This window comes from Antechinus flavipes, chromosome 6 (genome assembly GCF_016432865.1).
Source record: "Antechinus flavipes isolate AdamAnt ecotype Samford, QLD, Australia chromosome 6, AdamAnt_v2, whole genome shotgun sequence".
In the NCBI taxonomy this organism is placed as follows: domain Eukaryota; kingdom Metazoa; phylum Chordata; class Mammalia; order Dasyuromorphia; family Dasyuridae; genus Antechinus; species Antechinus flavipes.
Genome location: NC_067403.1, coordinates 146,372,818 through 146,394,863, shown reverse-complemented (window position 1 = coordinate 146,394,863; position 22,046 = coordinate 146,372,818). Strand labels below are relative to the sequence as shown.

The 22,046-nt window shown below is 32.6% G+C and overlaps 1 protein-coding gene across 1 annotated transcript in view; it reads left to right on the top strand.

Moving 5' to 3' along the window:
* Positions 1-22,046, top strand: part of UNC5C (unc-5 netrin receptor C) — a 428,390-nt gene that overhangs the window by 254,928 nt on the left and 151,416 nt on the right. The window lies entirely within an intron of this gene.

Sequence of the window (22,046 nt, the reverse complement as noted above, 5' to 3'; positions counted from 1 at the left end):
AAAACACTTGCAGTTGAATGTGAACAAAATCTATATGAAACTGTAAGACCTGACAAAATACTAAATGTACAATTTGTAAAAAGTAAAGTCATGCATGTATGGAAGTTTTATGTGGCTGATTTGATTTCTAGTAAAATAAAATTTAATCTATTAACATATCATTTACATTTGTGCATTATAATTATTTCTATCCATTTTAAGTATATTTCTCCAAAGTTCCTGTCCTTCACAATTAGCATATTCTAAACATGTACTAAATGCCCTTTTATTTAATTAATTCATAAAAAATGACATTTTAAAAACACATTAATGCTTGAAAAGCTTTTATATATTTTTAAAATTTATTTTGAACCTTAAAAGAACCCTTTGGGGCAAATATATTGGTATTATCATCACAAAATATTATTTAAGTGCCCTAGATGGAAACAAATAATCTTTCCCAATTTTACCTATAACCTGCCATCCATTTCTAGTGGCACTATGCTGAAAAAAAATCCAGTTATCATTTTGCCTTCCCCCTTCACCAAAATTGTTCTATAGCCACAATGCATATTTTTTTAAATCACGCATAAAGGAAAAGAAGAGGAAACAAAACTTGGCCTGAAGACATGAACAGACGTATGACTGAAGCTGTTTGCTCTGTTGGCAGTGTTACATGATTATATAAATATCATAGGGAATTGGGGGGTGAGCAATAGTAATTTGGGAAAAAATGCATAAATTCCAACATTTAGGTCATAGACAATAGATATTGCAAGTGACAAAATAAACTGGTAATAAGGTATCACCTTACAGTTATCGTAAGTTGTATCTAATACTTTGCATTTTCTTGACCACTATGCAAACCAAGAAATAATACTAAATTAAGAGAGAATGATAGCAATGCTTAACTCTGAGATTTTCCTTTCTTCTTCCTCCCTCAAAGAACCATAATCTGAAAATATTTGTCTTCTCTGCCATATATTAAAGGACTCTCCAAACTTTTGAATCTATAGTGAAAGAGTAATAGCTGGCAGTCAGCTTGTAAGGTAAAAATCCTGTCGGATTGTCAAATCAATTGTTAAAATTATGTTTGAAAATCCCTGAAATTACCTATAAGATATAACACAGGATCTTTAAATTTTGGTTGTTGGAAAGGAAGTAGGGACTCTTTAAAAGAAAACAGTTTTTATCAGAGAGCAGATGGAACTGCGAGGCCATGGAAACAATCACCATAAAAATAATGTTTTTCATAGGATCCAGATAGATTTTTGAGCAAGACAACATCTAGAGCTTCTGTTCAAAACCAGGTACTGACCTAGTTAACAGGAATACTGATTAGTGTAAAAGTATTGGCAAAAGAGATTCATGCATTATTTTAATTATTTTATCTGGTCAGCATACAATTGAATAACTGTTTCTTCTTCTTGCTTCATTATGAGGCAAAAAGGGATACAAGGTAGTCAGAAGGGACACAAGTTAAGTATCCTCCATAACCAGTAAAGGTAGGAAGGCCAAATGAAATTGCCCTCATTAGCTCATTCAATCTAAGCACTAAATAGAATATAAGTATAATGAAAAAGAGATTCAAGAATCACACAAAGAAAAACATGAGTAGTTTACACAGCAAAGAGCATGACTAAACTGAGACCAAAAGAACAAAAGATAGATTCATGTCTGGGGCATACACTCAGTGAGTTGAATGACTTAGAGGAACTGACTTATGCTAGCCATTATTTCCATTTTTCCTCTCTTTGTAAAAAGAGCACTAGCTTTGGATTAAAGGAACCCCATACATCAGCTTGTGTGAACCTGTGCTACTTACTTAACTTTTCTCAAATTCAGTTTTCTCTTCTATAAAATTAAAAGGTTAGACAAGATGTCAGAGTTTGCCCTTTCTAACTCTGCATCTATACTTATATGATCGTTGTATGTATGTATTGGGTTTAGGAGTAGTTATAAGTATGTATAACTGAATTTTCAAAGTTAAATCTACAGATGATTCTATTCCACGCTATCAAATTTTGGTACAATAACTTTATATAAAGTTTTGGAGGTAAGTAAAAATCTAGTTTTTACTCTACCATACATACTCATAGAAGGCTCTAGAGTATGATTATTTGGTAACATCCAACAAAAACTAGTGAACAAAAAACCTGTCCTATAGCACTATCATTAATGACAGATTTCTGACGAAACCAATAAATTATAAGATTATCTTTTAAATTTTTTTCATATACCATAATTTATTCATCCATTTACCAATTTATGTGTGCCCACAGTTCTTTGCCACCACAATAAAGCAATTATAAATATTTTATAGATGTGGATTTATGCTAATCTATGTAAATCTATGTACATATAAACTTACAATAAAATCTATACTATATGCTATATTACATACTATGAAGATATGCCTTACTTTAACTTATTTTTTCTTTTAAATTAAAACTAAAATTTTTCTAAGAGTTTCTTTTTTTGTGCATGACTTTGTTTTATTTATATTATAACTTTTTACTGAGAGAACATATGCATGGGTAATTTTTAAAAACATTATCCCTTGCACTCACTTCTGTTCCAACTTTTCCCTTCTCTCCACCCCCTCTCCTAGATGTCAGGCACTTTTATACATGTTAAAAATGTTGAAATATATCCTAGATACAATATATGTGTGTACATCCGTACAGTTCTCTTGTTGCACAAGAAGAATTGGATTCAGAAGGTAAAAATAACCTGGGAAGAAAAATAAAAATGCAAGTAGTCCACATTCATTTCCCAGTGTTCCTTCTCTGGGTGTAAATGATTCTGTCCATCATTGATTTATTGGAACTGAATTAGATCTTTTCTTTGTTGAAGATATCCACTTCCATCAAAATATATTCTCATACAGTTTTGTTGATGAAGTGTATAATAATCTCCTGATTCTGCTCGTTTCATTCAGCATCAGTTCACGTAAGTCTTTCCAAACCTCTCTGAATTCATCCTGCTGATCATTTCTTAATAATATTCCATAACATTTATATACCACATTTTACCCAACCCTTCTTCGGTTGATGGGCATCCATTCATTTTCCAGTTTCTAGCCACTACAAAAAGAGCTGCCACAAACATTTTGGCACATACAGGACCCTTTCCCTTTTTTTAGTATCTCTTTGGGATATAAGCCCAGTAGTAACACTGCTGGATCAAAGGGTATACACAATTTGATAACTTTTTGGGCTTAATTCCAGATTGCTCTCCACAGTGGTTGGATTCATTCACAACTCTACCAACAATGCACCAGTGTCCCAGTTTTCCCACATCCCCTCCAACATTCATCATTTTCTTTTCCTGTCATCTTAGCCAGGTGTGTCAGTGGTATCTCAGAGTTGTCTTAATTTGCATTTTTCTGATCAATGGTGATTTGGAACACCATTTCATATGAGTAGAAATAGTTTCAATTTCATCATCTGAAAATTGTCTATTCATATCCTTTGACCGATTGACCACTGATCAATTGGAGAATGGCTTGATTTCTTATAAGTCAATTGACCAGAGTCAATTCTCTATATATTTTGGAAATGAGGCCTTTATCAGAACCTTTAACTGTAAAAATGTTTTCCCAGTTTCTTGCTTCCCTTCTAATCTTGTTTGCATTAGTTTTGTTTGTACAAAGGCTTTTTAATTTGATATGATCAAAATTTTCTATTTTGTAATTAATAATGATCTCTAGTTCTTCTTTGGTCACAAATTCCTTCCTCCTCCACAAGTCTGAGAGGTAAACTATCCTATGTTCCTCTAATTTATTTCTAATCTCGTTCTTTATGCCTAAATCATAGACCCATTTTGCTCTTATCTTGGTGAATGGTGTTAAGTATGGTCCATGCCTAGTTTCTGCCATACTAATTTCCAGTTTTCCCATCAGTTTTTGTCAATTAGTAAATTCTCATCCAAAAGTTGGGTCTTTGGATTTGTTAAACACTACATTGTTATAGTTATTGACTATTTTGTCCTATGAACCTAACTTATTCCACTGATCAACTAATCTATTTCTTCACCAATACCAAATGGTTTTGATGACATATGGGTCCCTTTCCTTCCTTTAAGATCTCTTTGGGATATAAGCCCAGTAGAAATACTGTTGGGTTAAAAAGTATGCACAATTTGATAACTTTTTGAGCATAGTTCCAAATTGCTCTGCAGAATGGTTGGATCCGTTCACAATTCCACCAAAAATGTATCAGTGTCCCAGTTTTCCTGCATCCTTTCCAGCATTCATCATTATCTTTTCCTGTCATCTGAGACAATCTGAGAGGTGTATAGTGGTTATCTCAGAATTGTCTTACTTTGCATTTCTCTGATCAGTAGTGATTTGGAACACCTTTTCATATGACTAGAAATAGTTCTTATAAATTTGAGTTAATTCTCTATAAATTTTAGAAAGGAGGTCTTCATCAGAACCTTTTTTTTTATGCTGAGGCAATTGGGGTTAAGTGACTTGCCCAGGGTCACACAGCTAGGAAGTGTTAAGTGTCTGAGACCGGATTTGAACTCAGCTCTTCCTGACTTTAAGGCTGGTGTTCTATTCACTGCACCACCTAGCTGCCTCCTATCAGAACCTTTAAATGTAAAAATGTTTTTCCAGTTTATTACTTCCCTTCTTGTTTTAGTTTTTTGTTTGTACAAAACATTTTTAACTTAATACAATCAAAATTATTTATTTTGTGATCAGTAATGATCTCTAGTTCTTTGATCACAAATTCCTTCCTCCTCCATAGATCTGAGAAGTAAACTATCCTATGCTCTTCTAATATGTTTATAATACCATTCTTTACATCGACATCATTAACCCATTTCCACCTTATCTTGGAATACAATGTGAGGTGTGGGTCAATGCCTGATTTCTGCCATAATAGTTTTCAATTTTCCCAGCAGTTTTTGTCAAATAGTGAGTTCTTATTCCAAAAGTTGGGGTGTTTGGGTTTGTCAAACACTAGATTACTATAGTCATTGACTATTTTGTCCTGTGAATCTAACCTATTCCACTCATCAGCTACTCTATTTCTTAGCCAGTATGAAATGGTTTTGATGATCACTGCTTTATAATATTGTTTTTAGATATGGTATGGCTAGGCCATCTTCATTTGCTTTTTTTTCCCCATTAAATCCCTTGAAATTTTTGACCTTTTGTTCTTCCAGATGAATTTTGTTTTGTTTTGTTTTTTCTAGGTTAGTAAAATAATTTCTTGGGAGTTTGATTGGTATAGCACATAAATAGATTAAATAGTATTGTCACCTTTATTACATTCACTTGATCTACCCAAGAGCACTTGATATTTTTCCAGTTGTTTAGATCTGACTTTATTTGTGTGGTAAGTGTTTTGTAGTTTTGCTTATATGGTTCCAGATTTTCCCTTGGCAGATAGATTCCCAAATATTTTATACTATCAACAATTATTTTTAAATGGAATTTCTCTTTGTATCTCTTGCTGTTGGATTTTGTTAGTGATATATAAGAATGATGATGACTTACGTGGGTTTATTTTGTATCCTGCAACTTTGCCAAAGGTGTGGATTATTTCTAATAGCTTTTTAGTAGAATCTCTGGGGTTCTCTAAGTATATCATCATGTCATCTGCAAAGTGATAATTTGGTTTTCTCTTTACCTATTCTAATTCCTTTAATCTCTTTTTCATCTCTTATTGCTGAAGCTAGCATTTCCAATACAATATTGAATAGTAATGGTGATAGTGGCCAACTTTGTTTCACTCCTGATTTTATTGGGAATGGTTCCAGTTTATCACCATTACATATAATGCTTGCTGATGGTTTTAAATAGATTCTACTGACTATTTTAAGGAAAAGTCCATTTATTCCTATACTCTCTAGTGTTTTTAATAGGATGGGGTGTTGGATTTTATCAAATGCTTTTTCTGCATCTATTGAGATAATCATATGTTTTTATTAATTAAACTTAATTTTATTAATAAATAAAACAATTATGCTAATAGTTTTCCTAATATTGAACCAGCTCTTCATTCCTGGTATAAATCCCGGTCATGGTGTATTATCCTGGGGATGATTTTCTGTAAACTCTTTGTTAATATTTTACTTAAGATTTTTGTATCAATGTTCATTAGGGAGATTGTTCTATAATTTTCTTTCTCTGTTTTCAGCCTACCTGGTTTAGGTATCAGTATCATGTCTGTTTCATAAAAGGAATTTGGTAGGACTCCTTCTTTCCCTAATTTTTCAAATAATTTATATAGTATTGGACTTAATTGTTCTTTAAATGTTTGGTAGAATTTACATGTAAATCCATCTGGTCCTAGGGATTTTTTTTCTTAGGGAGTTGATTAATAACTTGCTCTATTTCTTTTTCTAAAATTAAGTAATTGATTTCCTCTTCTGTTAATCTGGGCAATCTATAATTTTGTAACTATTCTTCCACTTCACTTAGGTTATCAAATTTATTGTCAGAAATTTGGGCAGATAATTAATTATTGCTTTAATTTCCTCTTCATTGGTGGAAAGTTCTTCCTTTTCATTTTTGAAACTAACAGTTTGATTTTCCTCTTTCCCTTTTCTAATTAAATTAACTAAAGGTTTATTTATTTTGTTTGTTTTTCATAAAACCAACTTTTAGTTTTATTTATTAATTCAATAGGTTTTTTTTTTACTTTCAATTTTATTAATCTTTCCTTTTATTTTTAGAATTTCAAGTTTGGTATTTCATGGGGGGAGAGGGGGTTAATTTGTTTTTTTTTCTAGCTTTTTTAGTTGTAAGCCCAATTCATTGATTTTCTCTTTCTCTGTTTTATGCAAGTAAACATCTAGAGATATAAAAGTTCCCCTTATTACTGCTATCCCATAAATTTTGGTATATTGTCTCATTATTTTCATTCTCTTGGAGGAAATTATTATTTGTGGCTATGATTTGCTGTTTCATCCATTCATTCTTTAGGATGAGATTATTAGGTTTCTAATTACTTTTTGGTCTATTTTCTCCTGGCCTTATATTGCTTGTGATTTTTATAGCACCATGATCTGAAAAAAATGCATGTACTATTTCTGTCTTTTTGTAATTGATTTTGAGGTTTTTATGCCCTAACACATGGTCAATTTTTATATAAGATTCATGAACCACTGAGAAAAAAGTAAATTCCTTACTATTTCCATTTAATTTTCTCCAATGTCTCATAACTAACTTTTCTAACATTTTGTTTATCTCCTTAACTTCTTTCTTATTTATTTTGTGGCTTGATTTATCTAGTTGAGAGAGAGAAATATTGAGATCCCCCATTAGTATAGTTTTGCTGTCTATTTCTTCTTGCATCTCTCTTAACTTCTCCTTTAAGAATTTTCATGCTATACACTTTGTACATATGTTTAGTATTGATATTGCTTCATTATCTATGGTGTCCTTTAGTAAGATATACTTTCTTTCCTTATCTCTTTTAATTAGATCTATCTTTGCTTTTACTTGATCTGATTTCAGGATTGCTACCCCTGTGTTTTTTTTTCCCCTCACCTGAAGCATAAAATATTCTGCTTCAGCCCTTTACCTTTACTCTGTATGTATTACTATGGTTTAAATGTTGTAAACAACATATTGTAGGATTCTTGCTTTTAATCCATTCTGCTATTCACTTCTGTTTTATGGGGGAGTTCATCCCATTTACATTCATAGTTAAAATAACTAATTCTGTATTTCCTGCCATTTTATTTACCCTAGGTTATGCTTTTCTCTTTCTTATCCCTCTGCCCTCCTCCCCAGTTTTTTGCTTTTGATGATCATCTCTCTCTAACAGTCCCACATTTAGAGCCCTCCTTCTTTTTTACACTTAATCCCTAATTCTTCTGTTTATCCTTTTATTAGTCATTTCCTTTCTTTTCCCCCTTTCCTTCCTACTTCCCTATAAAGTGAGATAGTTTCTTTATGATACCAAATATGTCTAATATTTGATACCAAATATGTCTAATATTCTCTCTTAGAGACAAATCTGATGAGAGTAAGATTCATACAATGCTCATTCCCCTCCCTTCTTTCCCTCAATTGTAATAGGTTTTCTTTGCCTCTTTATAAGGTGTAATTTCCCTTATTTTACCTTCTTTTTCCTCTTCTTCCAGTATGATCTCTCTTTTTACTTCTATTTATTTTTCAAATTATAATTATAAAATCAAATTATGCCCACATTCTCAAAGTATACCCATAACAAAAATATATTTCTCAAGAGCTGTTTCCTTTTTACCTTTTTATTGTTTCTTCTTGAGTTCTGTGTTTGGAAATCAATTTTTCTCTTCAGTTCTGGTCTTAGAAATAGATGAAATTCACTTAGATCATTAAATATCCATCTTCTTCCCTGAAAAATAATGCTTATTTTAGCTGGATAGCTTATTCTTGGCTGTAACCCTAGTTCCTTTAGCTTTTTCGGAATATTAGATCCCAGGCCCTTCGATCCTTTAAGGTGGAAGGTGCTAGGTCCTGGGTGATCCTAATTGTGGCCCCACAGTATTTAAATCATTTCTTTCTGGCTGCTTTCAATATCTTTTCCTTGGTACAATAGTTCTGAAATTTAGTCACAATATTGCTTAGGGATTTAATTTTGGGATCTCTTTCAGGACATGATAGGTGGATTCTTCCAATGCTATTTTACCTTCTGATTCTAAAATATCAGAGCAGTTTTCTTTTATGATTACCTGTAAGATAAGTTCTAAGTTCGTTTTTTATCAGGGCTTTCAGGAAGTCCAACAATCCTCAGATTGTCTCTCCAAGGTTTATTTTCCAGGTCAGTTGTTTTTCCTAGGAGCTATTTCATATTTTGTTCTATGTTTTCATTTTTTAAATTTTTGTTTGGCTGATTCTTGAAGTATTACTGAGTCTTTTGTTTCCATTTGTTAGATTCTAATTTTTAGTTTATTATTTTCTTCAGTTACCTTTTTTAGCTCCAATTGCAATTGGCCAATTAAATTTATTTTGTTCATTGGCATTCTTTTACCATTTTTTCCATTCCTTCTTGCAATGATCTCTCTTCATTTCCCCATTTTTCTTCTATCTCTCTTTTTAAAATCCTTTATGCAATCTTCAAAGAAAGCCTTCTGAAATGGAGACCAGCTCATGTCTCTTTTGGGGGCTTCTTCTGAAGTTGCTTTGTCTTTATGAATCTCGGGATTTGAGGTGTGTTCTTCTCTGTCTTCATAAAAGCTGTTTATGTGAGAGTTCTTTTTTGTTTTTTTATCCATTTTTTAAGAGCTTGAGGTCTGTTCAATGCAAATGAGCATCAGCTGCTTTAATTTGCCCTGGGGCAGTTCTGCTGATTGATTTTCAGTGCTGGATAATGATGGCTAGGATTGGTGTTCTTTTGGGACTCCGTGCTTTGCTATTTTTTTTACAAAAGGCAAATCTGCCAAACCACCTGCTTGCAACCAAGACAGAGTACTATAAGAGGCTCACAGAAGATTCTCAGGTGCATGGAAGCTAACATGCTCTGACTCCCAGCTCCAGCTTCTTGCCTTGGTCTCTCTATGCTGTGGTCTGGGCTTGGCAGACTCTTCTCTTGCCCGATTAAAATAGACCTGTTCTGAAATTCTTCTAAGGTATCTTCTTCTAGAAGTGTGTTGTAATCCAAATATTTGTGGATTCTTTGACTTTAAAAACCATATTAAAGGTTCCTTGTCTCATATCATTTCTGCAAGACCTTCATCATGAAGGTATTCCTACCACTACTCCGAGAATTAGACAGGAAATTATTTTTTGGGAACTGCAGAATTAGTAGCTCAGGTACAACTATTGAACATCAGGTCACACTTTGCACTTTGATCTATTAGTGGTTTTCTATGTCACAGCCTTCATCTCTTCAATGGCCTCATACACACAGGACTAATTCTCTCTAACTAGTCATGTGTTCTACAATCTTTGTCTCTCATCATGACCCATCTCCAGTAACATTCAATCTAACAATGACCAGACTATTTCATGGGGTTTTCCTTTCTACGTTTCCAATCAAGATTTATACATGTCTCAGTTTACCAATGATTTCAAAATATAAAGAGTAATATATAATGATGACCCAACCAAGAACATCGAGGAGGCTGAAAAGCCATTAAATATCGAAAGATAAAGTGCTGAACTTGGAGGCAGAAAGCCCTGAATTCAAATTCAATCTCAGAAATTTGCAGGCTATGTGATCATGACCTAATCTCTATTTGCCTCAGTTTCTTCATCAGTAAAATGGGGATAATAATGGTACCCACTTCACACAGTTGTGAGGAGAAAATAATATTTTAAATAAGTACCTTAATGCACTATATAAAGATGATGATCATTATGATGATGATAATTTAAGAAAGCTGAAGCAATCAATGAAATAAGTAGCCAAGATGTTCAAGGCACATCCTGAATAACCCAAGTATGAGAGCAGGAATTTGAGGTGTGGGTCGTGGCTAATTGAAAGTCCTCAGTCCTTTTAATGAAGAACTGCACTTCTCATTGATGTGAATTAAAATTTTAAAAAAAATATTTTTCATTTTAAAGACATAGTTTTTTATATGCAATCATTTCTACCAGGTATTATTCAAATATTAAATAAATAGATATCAATTCTTATATAATTTGAGAAAAATGGGTTTGACATTTGCATTAAAATGGACAACTTTTTAGAGAAGAAATACACTTGGAATTCTTAGAATTAGAAAAAATGCACATGTATATTTCAAGATCATGAACTCTGTGTCACATAAAATTAATCAAATCAATATCATACTTTTAGAAAATTATCTCTTTTCATTCTAAGAAATATTGACATCAAGTAAAGTATAGTAATAGCAACTCTTTCACTTCCCATTTTGGAATCAATAGATCAGAAATATTCCTTGGCATAAAGAGGTTATGGTTTAACAGATTTTTTCACTGTACAAATTAAGAATAAAGATTAAATGATAGGGAACCGACTAAAGAAGTTAATTTTTATTGATTATGCAGCTGTAAATGAAATTGTGAGGACTGGATTTCCAATCACCACCTGACCATATATCTGAAATAAGGAAAAAAATTTTTTTATTAAATCATAAGTTCTCTCTTGGGATTTCAATCCTTCACTCAATAGCATACTTTTTTGGAGATCTGAACATTTATATGGAATAGGAACATCTTTCCTATAACATTTGGCATTTGAAATCCAGGGTTAATATTTGGAGAAGAATCTTAGGATTTTGTATGAAAGTAACTTAATAAATATTGTAATATGAGGAGAGCAAAGTGAAAAGTTTATCAAAAGACAATGAAGTCCATATTTTTTTAAAATACATTAGAGCTCATTAGAAAAAACTAAGTCTGCAAAGCTCCTCATGAAAATCAAAAAATCTCAATTGTAAGAGGCCTCAGAGCTCATTTAGTTTAGTCATAAATAAGAATCTTCTTTACAGTATTCTTGGTTTAAAGGAGAGCATTCAGATTATCCATGTTTCATTCCTCTTTGGGATGCAGATTTTCTCTTTATGATTTAATTGGCAGAAGAAACTTCCAAGTGAAGAAATTCCCTCTATCTCTTCTTAGAGGATTTTCAAGAGAACTAAGAGGTTAAATGACTTACTTATCCAATCTCACACTACCGCTCTGTGTCAAAAACAGACTTGACCTCAGGTCTTCCTCACTTTTTATTTACTATTCCAGGCTGAATGTCTGTGCACATGGGTGTACATATATACATACATAAAATAACATTCTTTCTTTTTTATTCCCTTGCTCTAAAAACATTAACAGATCACCATCACCTAACAAAAAAATCCAAACTACTGATCGTGGCATTGAAGGCCATCCCTAATCTGCCTCCAGCCTACCTTTGTAGCCATATTTACTTTGCTTCTATCCTCTATTCCAGGGAAAAAAACAAACTACAAGTATTTGGCCATTTCCCATTTATGCTACTATTCATTCTCATTTCCCTATATAATAAGTCTTCATCCTCCTTTTCTTTTCTCTTCTTTTTCTTCTTCTCTTCTCGATTTTCATCATAATATAAGATTCACAGAATTCTAGTATTAGAAGATAACCTAAGTGGCCATCCTGTATAGCCCAATCTCAACAAGAATTTGTCTCCAACCAATTGTTGGAGACCTTTGCTTGAAGACCTTTTAAAGGTATACTCACTATTTCCCATGGCAGCCCATTCCTTGTTTGAAGAGTGCTAAGGAGTTTTCCTTAAGTCTAAATTTGCCTCTTTGTCCATTGCTTCTAGTTCTACTCTTTAGAATAAGATAGAACAAAATTATCTTCTTTCATAGTTGATTATAGGTACTATAGCCCCTTCTAAGTCTTCATTTATGCCCTCAATTAATCTTCATGTGATGTATACTCAATTCCTTTCTATCACTATAGGTATTCTCTTTCAGATACTTTCTGTACTATCACTATCCTTCCTAAAATATAGCCCCTTGATCAGAACACAATACTTCTGACTTTATCATCTCTTTCAGATTTTTGACATCCACAAGTTTGGTAAATATGTCATCTATAATTTTATTCTAATGTGATCCTTGTCAATTTTATGGAACACTTGAAACATCAGAACACTTTTTTCTAATGTTTATTTTCATATCTTTGTCTTTTTTTTGAGAAATACCTGTTCATAATCTTTGACCATTTCTCTATAATGCTTTTGGCCTTAGATATTTGTATCAATCTGACTTCATGTCTAGGGTTCTTTCCATGCTTGATGTAAACATAGGATGTGGATTATATCTAATATTCTTGAGTATTTCAAGTGATAAAGTGAAAATGCCCCAAATTAGCTACAAGAATAATGTTGTTAAAGGCTGACCCCATAACTCCTCAAGCATCCTTACTTCCTCCTGATTCACACATGTATGCACAGAAAACTGAAGCTCTTATTCCCAACAACTCTGTTTAGTGCTTCCCTCCTTCTTATTCTAGTCACCTTTATCCTATTCTCTTCTTGTCCCATTATGCCATGTCCCTTTTTGTGTTTTGGCAGCCTGATTAAGTCTTTGGATCCATTCTCTGAAAAATGTCTTTAGGTACAAAATAAAAAAATAATAAAATAATAAAAAATAAAAAAAATAATAAAAAAAAATTTTTTTAAAAAAACCATGTTTCTAATTATGTTGAGTTATCAAAACTTTTTTTTTAAGTTCCTGGAGTCCAAGATTATGGATCCCAGGTTCAAAATTTCTGCTTTAGTCTAAATTGAATTTGTTTCCTCATTTCTTAGGCTTATATTTTCCTTCCATTTTTGTTGTACCTTTCTGAGGTAAAGAAGTATCAAATTGTAACCACCTCCTCAATCTCATTTCTGTTATCATATTTGTAGATCTTGCCCTATATGTTTCTAATTCCATTTCCATTAGATATTAAAACTCCTTTTTCTGACTTTGCATTGTCTATTCTTTTGTATAGCAACCATCCCTACACCCAAGTTGCTTTCTCTTTTCTTGAGTAATTAGACAGAATTCCGTACTATTCCTTTTACAAGGTGTAAGGAGATTTAGACTAAATTGCTTTTATAAAGAGATAAGCCAGGGGCTCCCTTTTCTCCCCCAGCCAAATCCTGAACTTGATTATTATATTAGCTATGCCCAGCATATGGCATGGCTTAAGATGGAATGTTGAATGGGAGCTAACAGATTATATTACAGGTGTCCTTTGTTATTTTATAAGGCTTTACCTTTTGTGGTGTTTCTATCTTATCTTTTAGATAACACTTTAGTTTTATGAATTCTGATTCTGTCATCTTGCCAATCACATATTCTTATGCATGTATTATTTTCTTTATCTTGTTTGCCTACTTCATTATTTTTATTATTTTTAATAATATTTGATAAATAATATTGTCATATCAAGAAGTGTTAAAACCAAATTATGAGAAAAAGAGTAATTTAATCTATTATACCTGCCTATTTGTGGGATGATTTATAATGGTTTCAAATAAGACAATACAAAATAAATAAAGAAATTTTACAAGTCAAATAATTTTTTTTCCTTTCTTTCCCATACTTTTGTTCATTTTTTGTTGTGATATTGAACTGAAATTTTCCATCAACGGAGGAATGGCTTAAGCTATTATATCATGTCATATAATCTTGTGCCAGACAATAACAAAATTAAATATTCAAAGAAACTTTGAAGAAATTGTTTTATAAGAAGAAATCTGTTTATAAACAGATGCATTATAAAAATCAATTTTTATGGTGACCACAATAAAGTAAAGAAAGAAACTTGAAAAGACTTGAGAATTATAAGCATGAGTGACCAATCTTGACTTCAGAAAAAAATTGGTGATGTCTTTTGCTGTGTATCTCTTGGAAGAGGAATTTAAAAAACATATATTTTTTTAGACAGGGCCTCCCTGTCTAATCTCGGATTCATGTAATCACACAAGACTCAAAATATAAAGGAAATAGTAAGAATTTTCTTCAATTCCACAAAAAGTGTATAAAAATTTCTTTATCACCTTGAAAAGACTGTAGCTTCTAGATTTATATAAAAGAAATAATTCATTCTGCAGCGATTCTTAGAGGGTAAGTTACATATAGTAGGGCTATTATTTGGGGAATAAAAATAGTGATAGAAATGAAGAAATAAAAAAGAAACCAAAGAGAGAGACATAGACACACATATAGAGAGAGAAAGAGACAGAGAGAAAGAACAAAATAAAATGTTAAGCACACAGACACAAAGCAGGGTCACAAATAGGACAATTTTATAACTATTTGCTTAAATTTAATGTACACTTCAAAAATTAACTGTATCTAAAAGAAAGTCAGAATTCCACATTATCTCTTTAGTTCTTAGTTCTTTGTATTTTTGAGATTTTCTTTTGATGATTGTTAAATTCCTAATAAAAAAGAAAAAAAAAGAACTTGTAATAAATCTAAAATTTGGTTTAAAAATTTTGCTTTGAGGTTATGTGTTATCTTTGTTCTAGTTAGGTTCACAAGTAACTATAGGAAATTATCATGTATATTGTGTAACATAATATTAAATTATAATGGAATAAAGCTTGTCTCTGATATCTTTATAAACTGAATTTTATCAAGATATTCAGGAGTGTTATTATGTCTCATATTTTATATTATATTAGTGAAATCTAATATGATTAAGCTTTTATAGAGAACATAAGAACATTACCACACTGATTCAATAAACATTTTGTAACATACTCCAGAGCTTTGTTATAATGGAGGAACCTGTACTATAACCGAGACTGTGTGATAATGAGATTTCACAGTATGACCTATATAACCCTTTTCCCAATATGAAAAAGTCCTAGTAAAGTCAAGCTTTCAGTCTTGCACAACATGATGGCTTGTCACTTTTCCCCTGCCCTCCTGCTCTCAGAAGGTTTAAATAATTTTTTTACATGAAGGATTTAGCCTATACCTGAACTATAAAGAGTACATGTTAAAGAATGTCTAATATAGCATTGCTTTATCAATTGTTTATCACTGCTTTTTAGCAAAACACATAGTGTGTATAAAAATAGATATGAGATATGACTCCTGAACTTGATATTAAAATTAAATTTTGCTTCAAATACTTGTCAGCTTTCTCATTTATAAAATGAAGGGGGTTAAAATTGATGACCTCTGAGTTCCCTTCAAGTTTTAAATCTCTGATTTTATGATCATAGGAACCAATAGCAGCATGACATACTTGATAAATAGCCTTGCTGTCAAGAAAACTTTGGTTCAGGTCCTCCTTTTGATGTGTCTGTCTTGGCTCTGAGATGCTGGACAAGTTATTTAACCTCTCAGTGACCCTAGGACTTCCTCAAAGACTACAAATTGCCAAATACTTGCTGATCTATATTGTTAATAGTTTCTTCACAAGTAGTTTTTTTTCCTGTGATATCTGGCACTAAAACCAAAATTCTAATAAGAATGAGTACTGAACTGATTTAAAACGTTTTCAGAAAGCTCACTAGATGATCTTCTCAGTTATACAGTGTCAACACAAGGGAAAAAAATGGCTTAGTGAATTAGAAAGCAGAGATACCTATTTGTCTACAATGAGGTTTTCTAGAAAAAAATATATATACTTTTCTTTTGACTCCTTACTACTTTCATGAGATTTAAATTTTAAAATAAGCAATAAAAGTTCATTGAAATTATGTCACTCACATTTGGTGCATGATATTAAAACAAAAAGGTAGACAGTAGCATTTATACCTAGAATTTTTAAGTCTTCTCAGACTCCCAATTAACTAGTTAACTCTGCTTATTATGAGGCTTCGTGCCGTAGTTCTCCAATTACTGTCTTATATCCTGACTCCCAACCACAACGAATCTATTATAAAAGCAAATCATTTCAAACTTCAAACAGCATGGATTCTAGAGGTACCATTATTAAAGAGAGTATAGAGATGGAAAACCTTTGATGTTATTAGAAATGATGGAAAAATACACATTTCTATTTGAGTATATTCAGTACACAGAAACATTTTTTTTCCTGCATTAAATGGCCTGAAACCAATTTGGAGCCACCAAAAGCAGCCCTCCTTAGAAGAGATGCTTATGCCATTTCAAAATTCAAGTCAGCATGTTTTCTCCTTCCAAGGCCATCAACTAGAGTTGGAATTTTATTTTCAAAGAGGTTATGTATTCAGAGATTATTATTTATTTTACCCAAAGCCAACATTGGTTTTATGAGTAAAATGTCATAGGTAATGAACTTATCTATGGTAACAAAAAGCTGGTGTATAACCAGTACCTCAGTCTGAATAATGCCACTGATTCTACAGAACTCTTGATTGTAAACTTTTCAATGTTCTCTACTGGCTTTCCTTTTTTATTCTTATATTAACTACAATTTGAAATGTAAACTGTGGGCTATGGGATGGGACAACTGTATACAAACAGTAATTAATCCTCTGCCTTCTGAATGGGACCTCTGTCAAATAAAAGGCAACCTCAAGGTGCATGCCAGCCTCCCAAAGCCCATGAGGTCTAGCAGGCCACACAATTGGAAACATTCATTCAATGAATATCACCTTGTTTTCCCCATGGCAAGGGAATGAAATTGTGGCTTCTAAGAAGACTGCAGATCTGTGGTCAACAGAACCACTCATGATATTGGCTGGTTAGAAAGGAACAGTGGACTGAGTAAAAATCCACTATCTTTTCATTAGTTTTCCTGGAACTGCTGTAAGTAGAAACAGGAGAAAGAAGCCTGAGTTTATCATCTCAGAACACTAAATATTTGTGTGTGGTTTCACATTCCTGAGCCCATTTATTGGTCTGTACTTTATACTGCCATCATTAAGGTTATACACACATCTGATTTATCCACCCTTCCACACAGTAAATTAATGACATTTAAAAGAATTTCACTTGCAGTAGCTGAATAGCAGCTTTTGTTCCTTCCTTCACCTAAGAAACAGGAAATAAACAACTAAAAAGTAGGCCAGGGCACTAAAACAAGCTGTCAGTGAAATATTTAAAAAAATAAAAAAGATAGGTGCCAGCCTTCTAGCTGAATGATCTTATGGGAAATCACTTACTTTAGCCAAATCTGTTTCCCCATCTAGAAAATGGGGATGAAGATAGCTTACACAACCTAGCTCTCAGATTTGTGTAGGAACACTATTGTGCTATACAAATAGGAACAGTTAGAAACAGTAGAGACCTGAGACCTATGCTGCTGTAGCCAATTTTGGGATGTAGAAATAGTAGGATTAGATATTGTGGCTTAAATGGGAAAGCGGCCTCCATGCTTGTCTTTGTGGTATCGTATAGAGCACCATTAAGCATAACGGGGAAAGTTTTGCTTAGGAAATTGTCAGATTCTCTAGCTTTTGCCTGAAAGGGGACATTAAACTCCCTTTTTACTTAGAATGATAGGAATAAGGTGCTCTAATTAACTTCATATTCTGAATAACTTTATATAATTGCATGTCATTTGAAAGTGACCACTGAACTTTCAAAGAATTAGAATACAGAAAAACATATTTAACATTGAACCTAGAGCAGGTTAATTTAATTTTGAACAGTTGCTAAGATGTTTCATGAGTCATCATTATAGAGGGATTTTTCCAGGCTTTTTATTCCAGTAGGACACGTAGACAGCAATTTTAAATTCATTACTGGCCAGATTTCTTCATTGGAAATTCTTGTTCTCTCCAGTAAAATAGCCTCCATTCTTCCCAAGATAAACCTGAAAGACCTTCCTCTTATTCCTTTCCTTTGAGAAAGATAAATCAGTGGAAGAATAGGATGTCAACCTCCAGATTTCCCTCATCCAGATGTTACCATTATGGCATCTTCTGTCTATCTATCCCCAGTTTCTGGTGGGGTCGCCTCTTCGAATGTTTCTTCCTGTTCTATGATTGTTGGTTATCCTTGTAAGGTCACTGCCTCAAGTCTGCTATTGACATATCATTAGCATCTACTTCCTAGAGTCTATCACATCAAACAAATTTCAAATTAAACAGTATTTGAAAAGCTGAGTATGTCTTTCTCATAGAACCATTAAAGGATCATCTATACAATAATAATATAAAAGTAGCCATAGTGCTAGATAGTTCAAGAAATAACTTTCAGTTGTAGAACAATGACTGATATTATTACAGGGCCTTTTCACAAGAGGGCACTTTCTATACTTAGTAAACAATAGCCCCCCCCCAAAAAAAAAATTATACGTTTGTGTCTATGTTTATATATATATTTACATATAAATATGTATGTGTGTATGTACATGAGGACTTGAGTAAAAATTATTTTAAAATAACAAAAGTAACAAATGCCATCTGTGACAGTGACTGTGATTTTCTCACTGTGGTCACTTTATTTACTGACTACATATCATAGTCCTTTTTTGCCTTTTCAATCTATGTGATTCTTGACATCTTTTCATAAGCCTTCAATGGAGGATATGGCCAAGGTTTTAGAGGGCTTCTTTTGATTCAGATATATCAAATTGGAAGTGCAGTAGACATTTTATGCTCATCATGTACAAAACAGAATTCCTTATCTTTCCCCCTAAACCCACCCTTTTTATTTATTAGTATAAAGGTCAACACCATATGTTAGTTCTTCAAGTTCCCCAATCTAGGAGTTTTCCTGGATTTCTCACTATTTCTCACCCCAAATCCAATCTATTGCCAAGGCCTTTTGATTTCATCTTTGTAACATTTCTCAAATATGTCCCATTTTTTTCTTTTGAAAAAGTCACCATTCTAATGCATGCCCTTATCACCTTACTTCTTGATTATTGTAATAACCTACAAGTGGGGCTCCTTGCCTCTATATTCCATTCAGTGACTAGAATGATTTTTCTAAAATTCAGGTCTAGTTATGTCACTCCTCAACTCAATAAACTTTAGTGGCTTTCTAATGTATCTAGGAGCAAATATAAAATGCTCTTTTTGGTATTCAAAGCCCTTCATAACTTAACTGTCTCTTTTATTTTTTGTCTTTTTATACTTAATACCTTAATATATACTCTGTAGTTCAGTGACACTGGCCTCCTGGATATTCCATCAACAAGATGCAACCTTTCTTGATTCCAGACATTTGTTCTGGCTCTCCATGTCTAGAATGCTCTTCTCCCTCTGCTTCAACTGTTGACCTCCCTGGTTTTCCTTTAAGTTCCAACTAAAATCCCACTGTCTACAGGAAATCATCCCGATTTTCTCTTAATTCTAGTATATCCCTTCTATTAATTATTCCTATTCATCCTGTGTGTATGTATGCATTTGATTATATGTTGTTTTCCTCATTAGTATCTCCTCTTTAGAGCTGGAACTGTCTTTTGTGCCTTTTTTTTATCCCCAGTACTTAGCACAGTGCCTCTGACATAACTTAATAAATGTTTACTGAGTGTTTGATATTTTATGAAATCAATGTAGCACACAGGTTAATAACTATTAGTTCTTTCTAATTTAACTGGAACAGCCTTCTCTGTTCACATATGTTGACTTTTCCTATTACAGTAAAATGTAAAATGTGTGCTCCTTACTATGCTCTTGTTTTTTTAATTTGCATAGCTAACTTTTATATATTTTGGTTTGTTTATTCCTTTATTCATACATATGTACTAGGTATATTTTATTTCATTTGGGGGGCACAAATTGTTAATAGGCTACAGTCCACTGTGGTAAAGCTGAAAGGGACATCATAAATTGTCTAGGCCAACACACTTACTTTATAAATGAGGAAATTGAGGTCTAAAGTAAATAATAATTAACAATAATAGAATTTGTATAGCATCTTAAAGTTACAAAGATAAAGTAGCAGAAACAAAATTTGAATACAGGGCATATGACAATAGAAACAATGTTTTTTTCTACTTTACCCCAGACTAGCCTTCAAAGCAAGACTTTAGTACAAAAAATATTTCTTAATGCCTTTCAAACCAAGGTAAAAAGAAAAGACGTTAAAAATCATAACTTTTTTCCCAATATAATTTTCTTGCTTACTTTGTACTTTTAAGTGTCAAGTTCTTTTGGTACAAGAAAAGACATAATTATCATAAATAAACTATATCTATTTTATAGTCAGGATTTACAACTTAGAGATATGATAGCATTAATAATGCCCTTATCTAATTTTTTACTTGTCTACTTTAAATTCTATCAGTCATCTTAAGAAATCCGCTCAAATGTCTTTTGAGAAGAACCAAGGCTACCTAATAAAAAAATCCCATGTAATCAGAAGGTAGGGCAGCTAGATGGCGCGAAAGATGGAGTACTTGGCTGGAGTCAGGAAGATCTGATTCCAAATTTGGTCTCAGACACTTAGTGTGTGACCCTGGGCAAGTCATTTTACCTTATTTGCCTCAGTTTCTGTATCTGTAAAATGAGCTAAAGAAGAAAATGGTAAACTCCTCTAGTATCTTTGCCAAGAAAACTCCAAATGGGATAAGAGAGTCAGACACAACTAAAATGACTGAAGAACAAACCATTGTTCTGCCAGGCTCTTTTGCTCCCCCAAAATAGTCATAGTAATTTTACATAGTAAAATATACATTAGACTTGAAGCTGGGAGTTCTCGATTCAAATTTTGCTTCTAATTCTTATTAACTATATGATCATGGGCCAGGTAATTAATTTTCGTAAACCTTGTTATTTGCAATGGGGCTAATAATAGTTGCATTACCTATAGTACAAAAATTTTATGAGAAAGGCAATTTATAAATTTTAAAGAGTAATAGAAAATGTGAGCTTCTTTTATTATGAACAAAACTTTATTGATTCTCCCTCACAAAGCTCATGATTTGATCCCACTGTCTTCAAGGATTCTCTCTCTCTCTCTCTCTCTCTCTCTCTCTCTCTCTCTCTATCTATCTCTCTCTCTCTCTTTCTCTCTGTTACCACATAGGACGAAGCAATCTTTTTGGCAATCCCTGAATTCAAGAATCTCAGAGATTTGGCAAGATTTAATGATTAGGCAGTGAAAAGAATGCTGGATTTGAGATCTGAAGATATGAATTCAAATTTTGGCTCTACCAATTAATACCTACGAGATCCTGGGAAATCCCTTCCTCCCTGCACCTTGGATTTTTCATCTATAAAATGAGTTGTTTGTTTCCTGTGATCCTTTCCAGCTCTAGATTTCCACACGAAATTTAAAACCTGAGAAAAATTAGAAGTTTTCCTAAGTTAGAGAAATTAATGATTCTATATCATGGGTTCATAGAATTTAAAACTGGAAGATACCTCAGAGATCATCTAATCTAACCCTTTTATTTCAGAGATGAAGAAAAATGAGTGGTGAAAGGTTAAGTAAATTTTCCAAGTTAATATGGGTAATTAGTGAGGTATAACACAATTGTTATGCTATATTATTATTTAAGAATGATGAAATTATTTATTTTCTAATTTTTTGGATTTTGGATAAAAGATAACTTATTTAATATTTTAATCAGATTTGACATCTGATCTTTAACATTTAAAGAATGTTTATGAAACAATCTGAAAACTATTTGAATAGGGAGAATGTCAAGTTGTCAAAGATGCCTACTTGTTCCAGTCCTCTGAAGTACTATCTTTTAAAATGGACTTCTGTCAAGCAGACATGATTCTAGATAGTGGAGAAAGAGCTGGTTTGAGAGTCAAGTAGCCCAGGTTCCAATT